The sequence below is a fragment of the Acipenser ruthenus genome, chromosome 1, assembly GCF_902713425.1.
Source record: "Acipenser ruthenus chromosome 1, fAciRut3.2 maternal haplotype, whole genome shotgun sequence".
Taxonomy (NCBI): domain Eukaryota; kingdom Metazoa; phylum Chordata; class Actinopteri; order Acipenseriformes; family Acipenseridae; genus Acipenser; species Acipenser ruthenus.
In genome coordinates, this window is record NC_081189.1 from 91,926,689 (window position 1) to 91,941,696 (window position 15,008).

Sequence of the window (15,008 nt, forward strand, 5' to 3'; positions counted from 1 at the left end):
CAATCAAGTCCTAGCCACATGGTATAAAAGGGGAACTAAATTGTTTGTTTGGAGAGAGGAATTTTAGGAAGGAGAGTTCAGTGAAGGCTATTGCCCAGCCTGAACAAAGATAAGTACTACACAGTGATAGCATTGCTTGGGTGTCTTTTGATTTTGGTCCTTGTAGCTTGTTTATTTGTTCCTGTGTTTGTTTTAAGTACAGCTGTCTGTCCCTGAGTCTTCCTTCTGCCAGTAACCAGCCTTGCCAGCAACACTGCTCTTTCACAGCATATTTCAGACATATGTAGCTCATGCAAAAGGGATATGATTTATGGCATTATTTTGTTTGCTACAGTTACTTTAAAAATAAAATGATACTAAAGTCACAGGACCTTATTTTGAAGCAAGTTTAAAGGCAAATGTTCTGAAAAGCACAGTCTAATAATGGAAAGAAACTGCGTAGTTGCAGGCAAGAATAGCTAATTTAATGGTTTGAGTATATGTTTTTTATACTGTTGTTTTATACCTTTCAGAAAATCTGTTTTTACCTACTTGAAAACAGGACACATGCTCATGCTCATGTTCCAGCTCATGCTTATGCAGCAGGTTTCATTTAAGCCCCTTTCACACTCCTACCCGGGTTCTGGCTACCTGGATCACAATCCTGCGTAGTGTGAAACCACGTACCTGGGTCGTACCCGGGTTAACCTAGGTCCCAGCGACCCACCTCAGGATGTGGGTCAACGCGCTTTGACCCAGGTTGAGCGAGACATTACGGTGGATGAAATAACAAACAGCCACGCCTGTGTGAAGGGTTCACTTCCGCAAGGAACGTTTTTGTTTATTCTATTTAGCCATATTTTTGTTGCTTGAGACACCACCATGAGCCAGATTGCAGCAGGGATGAAGAAATGTTTGTGCGAATCAACATTTGGGCCGACGGTTCAATCCAGAGAAGCTTGAATCGAAGTGTCTATAACAAGCTGCTTCCAAGGCATTGATACGCACGTTGTGTACTTGCGTCTGTCTCCCAGGTCAACCCTGCATGACACCGGGTCCTGACCCGGGTAGAGTATGCCAGTGTGAAAAGGGCTTTAGACTCTGTGCTGATCTAGCTGTTGGAACAGAGATTAAATAACTTTAAGGTGTCAGCTTTGGTTCAAGCTGTTTAAGAAGTGTCACCCAAAGTTTTTTTTTTTTTTTTTGTCACTCCTGGAACTCTTGTATATTGAGTTAAATGCTACCCTATTACAATAAATTAGTTGGCTCTTTTGACTGCAGACAGATAAGACATATCCTCGTGGGTTGAATGCAAGAATAAAGAATCTTGTGTGATCTGAATTTGAAAATGTATTTTGAGGACGAATTACAAAATGTTGCAAGATACATTTTTATGGGTTTGGGTGATGGTTTTTTTGCAGGAAGGAAAGCGGAGGCAGAAATTAACCTTTAATGCAGTGGAGGCGCCTTAGAGGAGGCAAGGCAATTTGGGCATTAGTTGATTAATCGGTAGATTCATCCTTGCACATTTTTAATAAAGGTAACGATCTTAACGTCAATCCATGAAAGAGTTTAATAGCAAAATATAATGCACAAGAACTGAGTGTTTTGTTTTTTTTTGTCTTTGATGCAAACATACCATATATAACACTTATAGCTCCTTATGAACAACCTTTATTTTATTTAATATATAGATAGTTTTCAATAAAATAAAATACAATTATTGGCTTAAGAAAAAAATAAACATTCCTAAATGAACAGCAATTCTGGCTGCTGAGAGACACACAGTTATAGTACTAGCAGTGCCAGATGGTGTTCTGGTCCTGGATAAGCGTATATGCTCTATTCAAAAATTACCTTTATCATGACCTTTGACCTCTTGTGACAAGATGGCTGGTGGATGATGTCACATACCCAGAAGGAACACACAGACAGGCTCAGTGTTTTATTGAATTAAATAAATAAAAGATTTATACAAAAACAGCACACAGCACTTTAGGCCAAAATAAACAGACAAACAAAACAGTGGACGAAATATATATATATATATATATATATATATATATATATATATATATATATATATATATATAATGTGCTGGTCCTCCTGCACGAGGTAGCAATTGTTTTTTAGTAATTTTAGTTGTTTTATCTCCTGACTCTCCACCGCCGGTCTTTTATATTCTGCCCGATGGGTTAACTAGCTAGTAATTATCTTATTACCCCTCGGCACGAGTTTTATAATGATGCGTGACTGTCAGCTAATTAAATACTCAGTAGCTGATCAGTCACGCATCCTCACGAGTGTTTTCTAAACCACAAACAAAACAATAACAAATAGTGGCGGCGTCTTTCGTCCTTGCCGCAAATAATAACACTACAATAAATCATAATGCACACCGCCAGTAACAATAATAATAATCAGTGCACACACATTTATACAGAACAGGACAGGCACCTTGCCACATATGCCCCCCCCCCCCCCCTTGTGCGCAGCACACATGGCCTTAATGGCCACCTGCCCCCCCCATAAAATCCCAGAAATCCTGCACAAAATCCCGGGCCAAGAACAGGGACTTCAAGGGGTCCATGGGGCGGCAATGTTGTCAGTGCCATGGCTGGCTGTGGCAAGGCTGATGGTGGCAATGCTGTCAGTGTAACTGCTGACAGCAGAAGTGCTGTCAGCGGGGTTGAGGTCCTCCTCCTGTAGCCCCGCTTGCCGTGGAAAAGCTAACAGTGGGGGCCCACACTCTGGCAGCAGAAATGTTGACAGCTCCAAGGCTGACTCCTCCAGCTGGGGCAATTCTGCAACGTTGGCAGCGGAAAAGCTGCCTCCTCCCATGGCCCCGCTTGCAGTGGAAAGGCTGACAGCGGGGTAGCACACTCCAGCACGCTGACAGCGCCAAGGTTGGCTCCTCCTGTTGCGCCCCTAGCAGCGGAAATGCTGCCATCGGCGAGGCTGTCGGCAGACGTGCTGGCAGCGCCAAGGCTGGCAACTCCAACCTCAGCAAATCCCTGGGTCAGCAGCAAAGTACCTCCAGGGCAGGCATCTCCCGGCAATAGCGCACGGGCATCCTCAGGCGACAGCGAACTGGCCTTCCCGGGCAATGACGAGCTGGTCTCCCCAGGCGAGGCAGAGCTGGCGACACCAGGTGACGGCGGTCCCGAACCCCCGACCTGCGGCAGCTCCGGATCCTCGGGCGGTGAAATCAGGTGGGGAGCCCCTGCCAAGATGGTGGCAGCGGGAGCTCCACTTCTCCCTCGTGCTCTGTAGTCGTCAGCTACCTTTTCTGGGGCTCCAGCCCCAGACTTTCCAGCAGCGCGAACACCACCCTGGGCGGTGTCATGGAGGCACCCCCAGGTGGTGTTGTGCAGGCACCCCCGGGCAGTGTCGTGCAGGCATTCCCGGGCAGTGACTTGGAGGCATCTTTGGGTGATGCAGGTGAGACCGGCAAGCAGTCTCCCCCTGGCGGCAAAGATGGGAGCTGCGGGTAGTCTCCTGGTGGCAAAGGCGGGAGTGGCAGGCAGTCTCCCCTAGGCGCAAAGGCGGGAGCAGCGGGTAGTTTCCCCCTGGCGGTGGAAGTGAGAGCAGCAGGTAGTCTCCATCCATCATTGGGGACTGATGCAGCTCTCCCTCGGTCGTGGGGGACTGGTGCTGCTCTCCTTTGCTCTCATCGATGTTGGACGCTTGGGCTCCTCCCTCTCCTGCCATGCGTTGTTCTGGCTGAGGGTAAGGTAACTGATCTCACCGCACAGGAAGCACCATCCTTCCTCATCCAGATAGTCGATGCAGACGTCTGGCATTGCAGAGATGCGGCGGCACCTGCACCTGTTGTTGGGGGGGGGGGGGGGGACTGCTGCTGCTGCTGTTGTTTCCTCTGGCCGCTTCTTCCCATTTCTTTTTATTTATTTATTTATTTTTCTTAAAACACCTTTGTTTTCCTCTTCACACCAAACACTTTTTTTCTCTCAGAAAACTTAAAAAAAAAAAGTCAATCCTCATGATAAAAGGAAAATAAATCTTCACCCACAGTGTGTCGCTTGGAGGCGCTGTTATCCCGGTCTGACACCATATGTGTAGTAACACCCCTGTAGTATGTTAAACTTGCTTTAGGCATTTTGCGAATGTTTTTTTTTTTCTTTCTCCTGACGCTACCAAGGCATAATTACCCCTTGTTGTGCGCAAGCTTTTACTTAACTGCAGTGATATTAAAATAATCACGTCGGGGGGGGGGGGGGGGGGGGGAATGGAGCGAAAATGTATGTGGGCGGTACAATCATCGATATTAACTCAAATGATTATATTTTGTGTGCCCAATTAATTGATTGATGATGTTTTCAGGTTATGGTGCATGGACAACTGCATCAATTCTCCTTAGTCTTGTGTAGACCATTGCAGTCAATTTCATGTGTGCAAAACACCATTTTTTGTTTTGGAAAAATTCACACTTCTCCAGATTAGCTTGAAAGACAAACTCCCTTATCAGTCTTTCCAGTGATTATTATGTCATTCAAGATGCACTGTGTGCCTGGTATCCCTTGTAGTATCTGGTCCATTGTTCACTAGCAGACAGCAGGTGCTGAAGCAATCCCAAAAACGAGCCGAATAGATTGGTACAGTATCTTGTGCATATTTATAGACAAGTTTTGTTTTGATTCCTCTTCAACTTCAAGTTGTAGGTATGCATGTTACTAAAACTGCAAATATATCATCCAATCGTGGAAACGGATATTGGTTCACTTTAAGCACGGGATTGACTGACTTTTAAAGTCACCATAAATCCTCACTATGCAATTCTGTTTTAGAGCAGGCACACTTGGAGTTGTACATGTTTTGCCTTAAGTTTTATTACAGTGCCTGCGTTATCTATACTTAATACTGCTTCAACAGGATGCAACCTTTCGGTTTTGGCATCCGAGTCAGGTACATCGCTTGCATTGACTTAAGATCATGCCAGTTAAGCTTTATTTCATGCTTTCATGTCCTGCCACACAAAGCCTGTCCTCCTTCAACCACATACAGCTGCAATTTGTACAACTCTTTACTCTATTCCACTTTGACTCAAAATGCCAGCTGGGGTGATTTTCAGTTCTGACTTGTGTTTTCAGAAGTACGGATGTGCTCTCCAGTTTAACATTTTTAAACAGTCTCTGCTAATCACTCACTAACCAAGGACAGAAAGGATCTGGCATCAAGTTTAATTTTTAGGGGTTTCTATAGAAGTTATTATATTGCTGCTGGAATCCCTGTCACAGTCTCCTGCTACTGTATGCACAGTGCTGCATTTTTCCTCTATGTTCCTTGCATTTCATTTAAATTGTAGTTTGGAGTGATAGGCTCTCTGAATATGTCCTCTATTTTTACAGCTGTGACACACTTCATTCATGATGGGACACTCGTGCTGTTCATGCCCCTCTCAGTCACATGTATAGTATTTCTAAGTAGTGTGAGGGAGCCCTGTCGTGTTACTAGAAAATTGTGCAAATGCAGTTCCACTTTGTAACTGCCCTGCAGTTCAAATGCGTCTCTTGCAGCATCCATTGCAATCCCAGTCTTACAGCCTTAATAAAAGTAAGGTCAGCTTCAGAGGGTAAACACTTTTGAACATTTCTCCACATACAAGTCTGTCCCATAAGTAATCATTTACAGTTCCTCCAAAGTCACAGTGTTCAGATAGTTTTCTTATTTCTACTACATACACGCTGACACGTCTCCTTCCCGCTGATCTCGCTTGTGAAATCAAAACCTATTTGCTATCACTAAAAACTTGGGAGATAAGTGATTTTGTAAGATTTCAACAATCTGAACAAATGTTTTATTGTCTGGTTTCAGTTCACGGAGTAAGCTATATGTTGTTTTTTTTGTTTGTTTTTTTCTATCGGGTATCTCGTTGGCAACAAGGTACTGCTCTACCTTCAATACAAGTGGACCAATTCCTGCGTTTCATCGACTTCATCTATTTTCCCAATAAAAAACATTTTAGCACACGTGTATTTTGTTTTCCTTGCTTTTGAAACCCAGGTTTGCGATGCAGTAATGTTTTTTTATTTTATATATTTACTGTAATTGTAAATAACGAAATAATTTTAAAAAATCTCAATTCCATATCAATCTCTATTTTGCATTGGCCACATAGGTCTCAAAAGTGCAGTTTAGAAAGAAATACATGTTATACCAAAAATGTGACCTCTGGTACTACACTTGGTTGAAAAAGCTCTTATTTATATGCCTTTTTTCCCCCCCAGGAAACTCACTTCCTGGGTCATTTCACCTCAGTAGTGTCTTCTGGGTCAAAGTGTATTACTGGTTAAAATCATATCAGTGAATAGGGGAAGCAGTTGTTTATTGACATTTGAGGGGGTAGGGTACCAAGCAAGTGGAACACTAATTGAAAATTTGCCAATGTTATATTTCTTTAACCAATTGTAGTACCATATCATGTTAATGTGTTTCTTTCTCACACCTGAGAGCTATGTAACGACTGAAATACAAAACAAGTATTATTTATGGGATGTTTTTGTTAATTACAATCACTACCTTTGATGTTTGCACCAGGATCGGATGACTAAAACAAAATGCAAAGTGATTCTAAACAACAAGAATAGTGTATTAGTTAATTTGTAATATTTGTAATATTTTACTTCCATACCAAGTTCCTCTTCAAGATTTCATATTCCATGTACTTAATTGTATTCCATTCGTACTAATGCTTCCTTTATACTTATTTATTCATGATAATTCTGTCTGCAACAGGAAACAAAGTGTATTTTGATCAGCCATTCCTTTTGTACTATAACTTAGCAGCATTTAGCAGTTCTCAGGTGTACCTATTAATGTATTTTTTTACTATTAAATCCTGCTATTAAAAACTTTGTGCAGTTAGTAATGTAGATCTGGTACTACACTTGGTTAAAAAAAGTTCTTATTTATATGCCTTTTTTTCCCCCCAGGAAACACACTTCCTGGGTCATTCACCTCAGTAGTGTCTTCTGGGTCAAAGTGTCTTATTTATTCATGATAATTCTGTCTGCAGCAGGAAATAAAGTGTATTTTGATCACCCATTCCTTTTGTACTGTAACTTAGCAGCATCTTGGCAGTTCTCAGGTGTACCTATGAGTTTTTTTTTTTGTTTTTTTTTTATAACTTAAATCCTGCTATTAAAAACCTTGTGCAAAGTTAGTGATGTAGATATTCTACAGAAGGCCATTTTTACAGTGCACATTGGATCATTAAGTATTCATTGTTACACTACCAGCAGTGAAATAAGTATTTAATGTACAAATGTCATTGTATTTTGGGCAGGGAAACCAGTTTCCTCAACAACCAACAGTCCATCACTTCTAAAATTGCTCTTATAGATTATGATTTCCATTACACGAGAGTAGATGTTAAAACTTCATGCTGATTTGAACTCAGCTCTCGCCAAGATAAGCACCAACTAAGACGTAGCTTTACAGTAAACTAATGTGATCCATATGTGTCTCCATCCATTTGCGCTTCCTTCCATATGATGATGTAGATATCCTTCTGTCTGGTGTTAATGGCTGAAGTGTAATGCTGGCTCCAGGGATCAGCTTATTTTGCCTCCCTGGCGCATCGGCACACACAACGGCTGCGATGCTGGCTCCGGGGATCAACCACAGTGCGGCCTCCCCAGCGCAACAGCATGACAACCGTCTGGAATGAGCTAAGTAGGGTACATCTGTGGGGTCTTCAAGTGGGCACCTTCCATCCTCAGTGTTTCGTCGACTAGCCCACGACACCTCAAGAGGGCTCGACGGTGATTCTGGCGTCCCAGCATCACCCCCCTCCGTCCCCCACTCAACTCAGCCCAGCTTACTTACCTGTACATCAGCGTTTCTTTCTTTCTATTGTGCTTGAGATCCCCAGCCAGAATCTTTCCGTCTCAACCACAGCCAGTTGCTGCTCCTCTCTGCTGCTTCAGATAAGTTCTTCACTGTGCGACGCAACTCTTGGCCACTGAATCCGACGTCTCTGAGAAACCGGGTTGTGGAGTGTGCCACAAATCCTCAACAACCCACCTCCACTGGGTAAACCCGGACTCTCCATCCTCGCTGTTCCGCTTCAGTGGCTAGTTGAGCATACCGCAGTTTCTTCCTCTCATACGCCTCATCTACAGCATCCTCATTGTGCCATTTAAGTACGCCAAACAATATAAAACAAAAGTTCTTGGAAACATTAATTTATAAATGCAGCATGTTATTTTTTGTATGCATGGTACATGATGCAGTGTACAGTAGACTAGTGGAATAATCTGCTACCCTCACTCATACTGCTGTGCATTGTATTGTTTTCACACACAACACACAGGTGCCAGTGTTATTCTGACTTTTTTTTATTTTTTACTCTGCATGAGAATGTTGCTGTACATTACTGTGTCCAGAAGTAAGCAAAGAAGGAAAATGTTTTACTTCTGGTGTTAAGTTTCCTCTTCTCTCTGACCAGTGTTCACATTCAATACAAGCCAATTGTAAAAATTATTTTAAAATCACATTCAAGATTTCCAATTTCAAATAAGTTTAAGGCCATGTACATTTCATAATTATGTGCTCCATTTAAGCCATGGTAACATTTCTGCATGTTTTCTCCCTGTGGATATCAACCATTTTCCTAATTGCAGAAAGAGGAGCTTAGATGACATCTGCATTATTGTTTGTTATTTTCAAAGTCTTGGTTGCAGGTTTTAAAATAACCCATAGAGGTTGATTGATTTTGTGCCCTCATCAAAATGTAGTGGATGTGCTGAAGCAGTGGATTTTAGTTGTATAGCTTGTGTTGTCCCTCCAGTTATTTCCTTTCCCTTGTGATACAAACCACTTCCTTTACCATGCCGCCTGACAAATTGAATTCCTTTGCAATGTGCTTTTACTAAAGTTCTTTGGGTGGATGAAAGTGGAAAAGGGGAAGCCCATGAGATTAATACAAAAAGTAAATCCTGCTGGAATCCTGATTGCTTACAAACAAGAATTATATTTTTAATAAAGATGATAATACTTTTAATCAGTATACTGTCACTGAATTACTTTCTCACTGTTTCATGTTTGTGTCCACCTATTTTTCAATAGTAATGTGTTGCCACGAGTGGGTGTTTTCTTATGTTTGAGTGTTCCTAATTGTGGTAGAAAATCTCTAAACAAAATTGAAAATTTGTTTTTGTTGCCATGTTAATGAAGGTATTTATTATCATTGAAGAGAAGACTTTAAAATAAATTAAAGATCTTTTTACAGACCGCGATTTTGGAATGTTGTCATGAGTTCCTCTAAGTTTTGAGTTTGAAATCCCACTTACACAGGCAAAAGTGTCCGCTGTAAGTGAAGGTAGTAGTAGGGTACATTTTGACCTTTGAAGGTTTGGAACACATTACCGAAGGAAGGTTTGAAACTTCGATGTTACTCATTTGCATAATTTATTGGTGACATCATCATAGCTACTTGTTTATATTTTATTGAAAATCCTAGTATTTTACAGGTAATCCATATAAATGGAATAAAGCATTCACATGCAGTTTAAAAATATGTTATATAGAACAGTAGTCATGTTTGTATAATTAAAATAAAAATACACATTATTTATTTGTTTATTTACACACAATTGAGCCTGCTTGCGATCTATACAGTAAGCTTGCATTGCAGCAGCACCAACTGCAGTGGACAAAGCTTTATATAACAGTCACTGTGCCAAGCAGGTTATCAGTCACATTTTACTACTACTAAAAAATATTAACCATACTAATAATAATGTGAACTTACGCTTGACAGGTAACCCCAGAGATTGGTTATGCCTCCATGATATGAGTCGTTTGCACAGTTTGCATTCAACTTTTTTTTGGTTGTCTGGGCATTTAACAAAAAAATCCCAAACAGCAGAGGGGTTTCGAGACATTTCTTTAAATATAGCTTACGCTATACAAGTCTTTGCTGTCGAGATGGCGAATGAAGAAATTAAAGGTTTGACACTGGATAACACAAGCTGTAGTGGGGGAGGGGCGAACGGTAGTCAGTTTTCAAAATTAAAATGATTTGTGGTATTGTATATTTTGTGTGTTTCAAACATATTCTACCATAGCACTTCTCTTACACTGTCTTGTACACTAGATATTCAGTACATATTTTACTGAAGCACTACAACAACTAGAGGTACGAGCCCACTGCTTTGGATACTATACCCTGCTCCAGTTGTACGTAATGTATAACAATGTGGTAGTGGATTTTATTAACAACTTTTGTTTACGTAATATGCATTATACAAATAAAAGATTGAATTGTGCATGCGAGTGACATGTAATGTGTGATTTATAGTATTCACACATTGTCAAACAGTTTCTGTTAATAGGTAGAAAAAAAAATAGTGTGTGAACCTGTCTGACAAACCTTCGAAGGTTTAAAACAGTCTTACAGTAATCTGTCGCAAATCCGACTGCAGTGAGACCATAGTAAGGGCAGATATGTAAAAAGGCGGGTGAATGAATCATGTTTTAAATATCATTAGACATAGCTGTAGCAGTTACTATATTCACACATTTATTGTTTTGAGATTCAGCTTTTATTAGGTAGCTCCCTGAAATCCCTTGTTTAGAAAGATACAGGGTATTAATGCTTGTGACAAAGTAGCTGTCTGCCATGTGGGTGCGTGCATTCGCTGCTGGTTGAAGTTGATACGCCCTGCAGGCGAACAGGATTTATTTACATATCAACACACTGAGCAGCTCACGTAACACTACCAGCAATGGTAGCACATGGAACACATACAACACGGTGTACGAAAACTTTGGTAGGGTCTACAATGTCTGAACTAATCTTCTCTGTTCAATAATAAACAAACGTTGCTGAAGAGGTTGATCATGGCAGATGTGTAACGGGCGGGTACTCAATGGATTACTGTACAAAGGAATGTGAACCAGGAACAGATAGTAAAGTTATTGATGAAGACCTGAATATCACTGAGATTACTTGCTCCGGATACAGGGAGATGCACCAGGTACACTGAGTGGACGATGTGGCAGAGTGAAGCACTCTTTTACACTCTGTATGGAACTCCATTAGGCACTAGAGATGATGACGCCATTGATTTTTTCACAGCTTGCTCTACTTCTTTCCACTTAGGTACAAAGTCCTCCACTTGGTATTCTGGTGGATTGATAGGTGGGATGTCTGAAGGAATTGACATAGGCTCCTGCCTTTTTTAATCTGTATGTGTTTCCTCCAAATATCTCTCCAGCTCAACCTTAGATGCTTTTAGTGTGCCATTCTTCTCACTGGTGAATGGCTTCTTTACAAATTTGAATGGGTCTTTATAAAAGTTAATTCTCGCATGCTGCTTCTTTTTGTAGCGTTTCTGTAGGCGCTCAGCTCTGTGCAGTGTTGCAAGCTTGTCTTTTATGACCCTTTGTTACAGATTGAGTCCCCTCCTTCTGACTTTGTTCTGGTCTTCTCCATTGCTTCCTCAGCTGTCTCCTTTCTCTAACAAAGTGTTCAGTCTCTTGCTGCTGTCTAGACTTTCCAGGAATAGTTTGTAATTTTTCCTTTTTTTCAACTCCAAACCTCTCGCTTCCATATGCATAGATGTCCCCAAATTTATCCAGCTTCTTTTAAACTGTTCCACTTAACCTTTCCAACGCAAAGCAGAGATCTGTGTTTACTGTGTCCCATGCAGTTTTCTCACAATCTCTTGGCCATTTAACTCCAGGCTTGTGCCCATTGAGGTTCTTTTCTCTCTTATGCTGGTTTGTCTGCCTGGATTCACAAGGATCATTAGGTTCATCACTAACTGTATCCATGCAAGTCCTCCTCATGTCTATGACAGGGGTGCTGATATCCTGCAAACTGCGGTTTGCTTTCTGTCGCTGGATTTCATTCGACTGACTTGACTGACTTCGTAAGAAGTACTGATCAATGCGAGGGCCCTTGTCCCTTCTCCCTTGATGAATTTTCAAACTCCTGACCGTTGTCGCCTTGCTCCAGCCGCAGACACAAACCTGGAGTTCCATGTCTTTGCTAACTGCAGATCTTGAACTAGTCTTTTCCGTTCCTAAGTCCTTAACCGTGTTGTCCAACGTTAAGTCATCTTCCGCCCCCACTCTTGCAGACTCTAGAGGTATTTTCTCTTTAATTTCTTAGAAGCCTTGGGCGGGTGTCTCCAGCATCCTGTAAACACAGAGCTGGATACTGCCGACAAGGGTAGCTACCCTTGCCAGCCCCAATGGGGTCTCTTTCCTCCTGTTAGCTGGCTCTCCAGGCTGTCATGAGGTCTTTCCCTTGTTGCCAGCTGCACTATTCACAGCAGTCACTGGACGTATCCAGATCTTCATGATTTCCATTACATGAGAGTAGATGTTAAAACGTCATGCTGATTTGAACTCGGCTCTCGCCAAGATAAGCATCAACTAAGACGTAGCTTTACAGTAAACTAATGTGATCCATCTGTGTCTCCATCCATTTGCGTTTCCATCCATATGATGATGTAGATATCTTTCTGCCTGGTGTTGATGGCTGAAGTGTAATGCTGGCTCCAGGGATCAGCTTATTTTCACTGAACCGCGTAATAGAGCAAAGCACTATAACTGAGTGGGAAGTTTATTTATTTATTTATTTTTTTAAAACGTTCTGACGGCTCATTGGACAGAAAAACACTTACTTGTCTACTGTTAAAGTGAGTTCCAGTATCACACTTACAGCATGATTTACAAAAGGGGAGAAATAAGAACTAGGTCGCAAAGTGATTCCTAAAAGCTGATTTGGATCACTAAGTACATGGCTTTCAAGGGGTTTAGATTAAATGAGTCGTGTATTCACTTGTTAACGCTTTTAAAATATAAATCAAGTGAAGTTGTTACATTAATCCGGCTTTAAAAATCATTTTGCGACCTAGTTTTTATTTTGCCCATTTTGAAAATCATGCTGACAGTACATCTCGTCTGCTGCGTGCTGAACATGCCTTCACTTCTCAGAATAGACCAGCAGCTCTTATGCTACAGACAACAACAATACAACAAATTAAACCCACCAGTTTCGACAGAAATTCAGGATCGCTGCAAGCCCACAAATCAAAAGAGGCTGCGTTGCTGCTGTGTGGTCCAGTGGTTAAAGAAAAGGGCTTGAAACCAGGAGGTCCCCGGTTCAAATCCCACCTCAGCCACTGACTCATTGTGTGACCCTGAGCAAGTCACTTAACCTCCTTGTTCTCTGTCTTTCGGGTAATTGTAAGTGACTCTGCAGCTGATGCATAGTTCACACACCCTAGTCTCTGTAAGTCGCCTTGGATAAAGACGTCTGCTAAATAAACAAATAATAATAATAACTATGTAAAGCCTAACAATTTTTCTTATTGGTTTCCAGTTTTTGGATATGATGACAGTTTTTTTTTTATGTTCTCTTTACAGTGTACAGTTCATTTCCTAGAACTGCTTACTGTAGCTACATATTTATAATTTTATTTTTTTTAAAAAAATAAAAAATCAGTCCACAATCACATTTAAAAATAGATATCCTATTTATTATGTTTTCTGATCTCTGTATGCTGCTGATCAAGCTTGAACCGCACTTTTTATTGTGTTGGTTGTATTTGTAATTTCTAAATTATTGCCCCAAGTACATTTTGGTCATGGTCTCAATGGGTAAATTTACTGGTTAAATAAATAAATACATTTTAAACAATTTTATTTACAGTCAAGGATAATAATAATAATAATAATAATAATAATAATAATAATAATAATAATAGCATCAGTAATAAAACTAATTTAAATTAGATGGATGTAGTAATTTAATCAATTTAATATGCGATTAAAACCGAGATTAACTAAGATTAATTTTTTCAATTGCGAGATTAATCGTGATTAATTTATTTAATCGCTTGACAGCCCTAATAATTATTTAAATAGAGAGGACCTCTCTCTCTCTCTCTCTCTATATGTGTAAATTATTTGTTATTTTGTTACATTGTGTCTTTATTAGCTCTTTGTTTTGTTACATGAAAGTTTTTTTTTTGAGCGGGGGTCTGGGGGGCTCCACAGGGTCCTAATTATTTTTCTTAGATTGTATGCATCCATAAATCAAATCACCTTACTTAGTGGTAAACAGACTAACATCACTATGATACGTAATTTATCATTTACATAACTAAGCACTCAGAAACTTTTACCTCCTGGAATGCATAGAGGGATCAACTCCCCTGCTAAAAGGTCCAAAATACTGAATATTTTAAAAACTCCCAAAGCAGATTTCTGTTTATTACAAGAGACTTACCTTACAGAATCAGAACACCAGAATTTAAAATGCAAATGGATCAGTATTCTCAGCATCCTACAATTCAAAACGCAGAGGGGTAGCAATCCAAATCAATTAAATGATCACTTTTCAACTCAGTTCTTCAATATCAGACCTTGAAGGCAGGTTTATATTAATCAATGGAATAATCAGTGGCGAGCGCTATACAATCTTAAATATATATGGTCCCAATACTGACTCCCCTAAGATAGATCCAATACCTCAAATAATAATAATACATCAAAAGCCACTGAGACCATTAAAGAATACATGCCTGAATGTGGTATAGGGGATATCTGGCGATTATACTACCCGGATGAACAGGATTATTCGTACTTTTCTCCATACCATAAATCATACTCTCGCATTGACTATTTCCTAGCTAATCTAACTTTGATATCTAACATTTCAAATCCTATAATACACCCTATTACCATCTCCGATCATGCTCCGGTTAGTTTTGTCCTATCCCTGAATTCATATCAACATAGGTCTATGAGATGGAGATTTAATACCTCTCTACTATCTGACCCTGAATTCAATGATTACTTCTCAAAGGAATGGTCTGAATTCTTGGAATTCAATGATACCACTGATTGCTTACCTTCTCTGCTATGGGAGACCTGCCATAGTATTGCTTAGGAGAAAGATAATTGCCTTTGGCTAAGAAAAAAAAAAAAAAAAAGTAAACTGAAAAGAGAAAAATTCTATAACATAAAGTAAAATATTTATTTAGACAGT

At 40.3% G+C, this 15,008-nt stretch overlaps 1 protein-coding gene across 1 annotated transcript in view; it reads left to right on the forward strand.

Annotated features, from left to right (window-relative positions):
• Positions 1 to 15,008, forward strand: part of pigg (phosphatidylinositol glycan anchor biosynthesis class G) — a 96,476-nt gene that overhangs the window by 64,324 nt on the left and 17,144 nt on the right. The gene's annotated exons all lie outside the window — the stretch shown is intronic.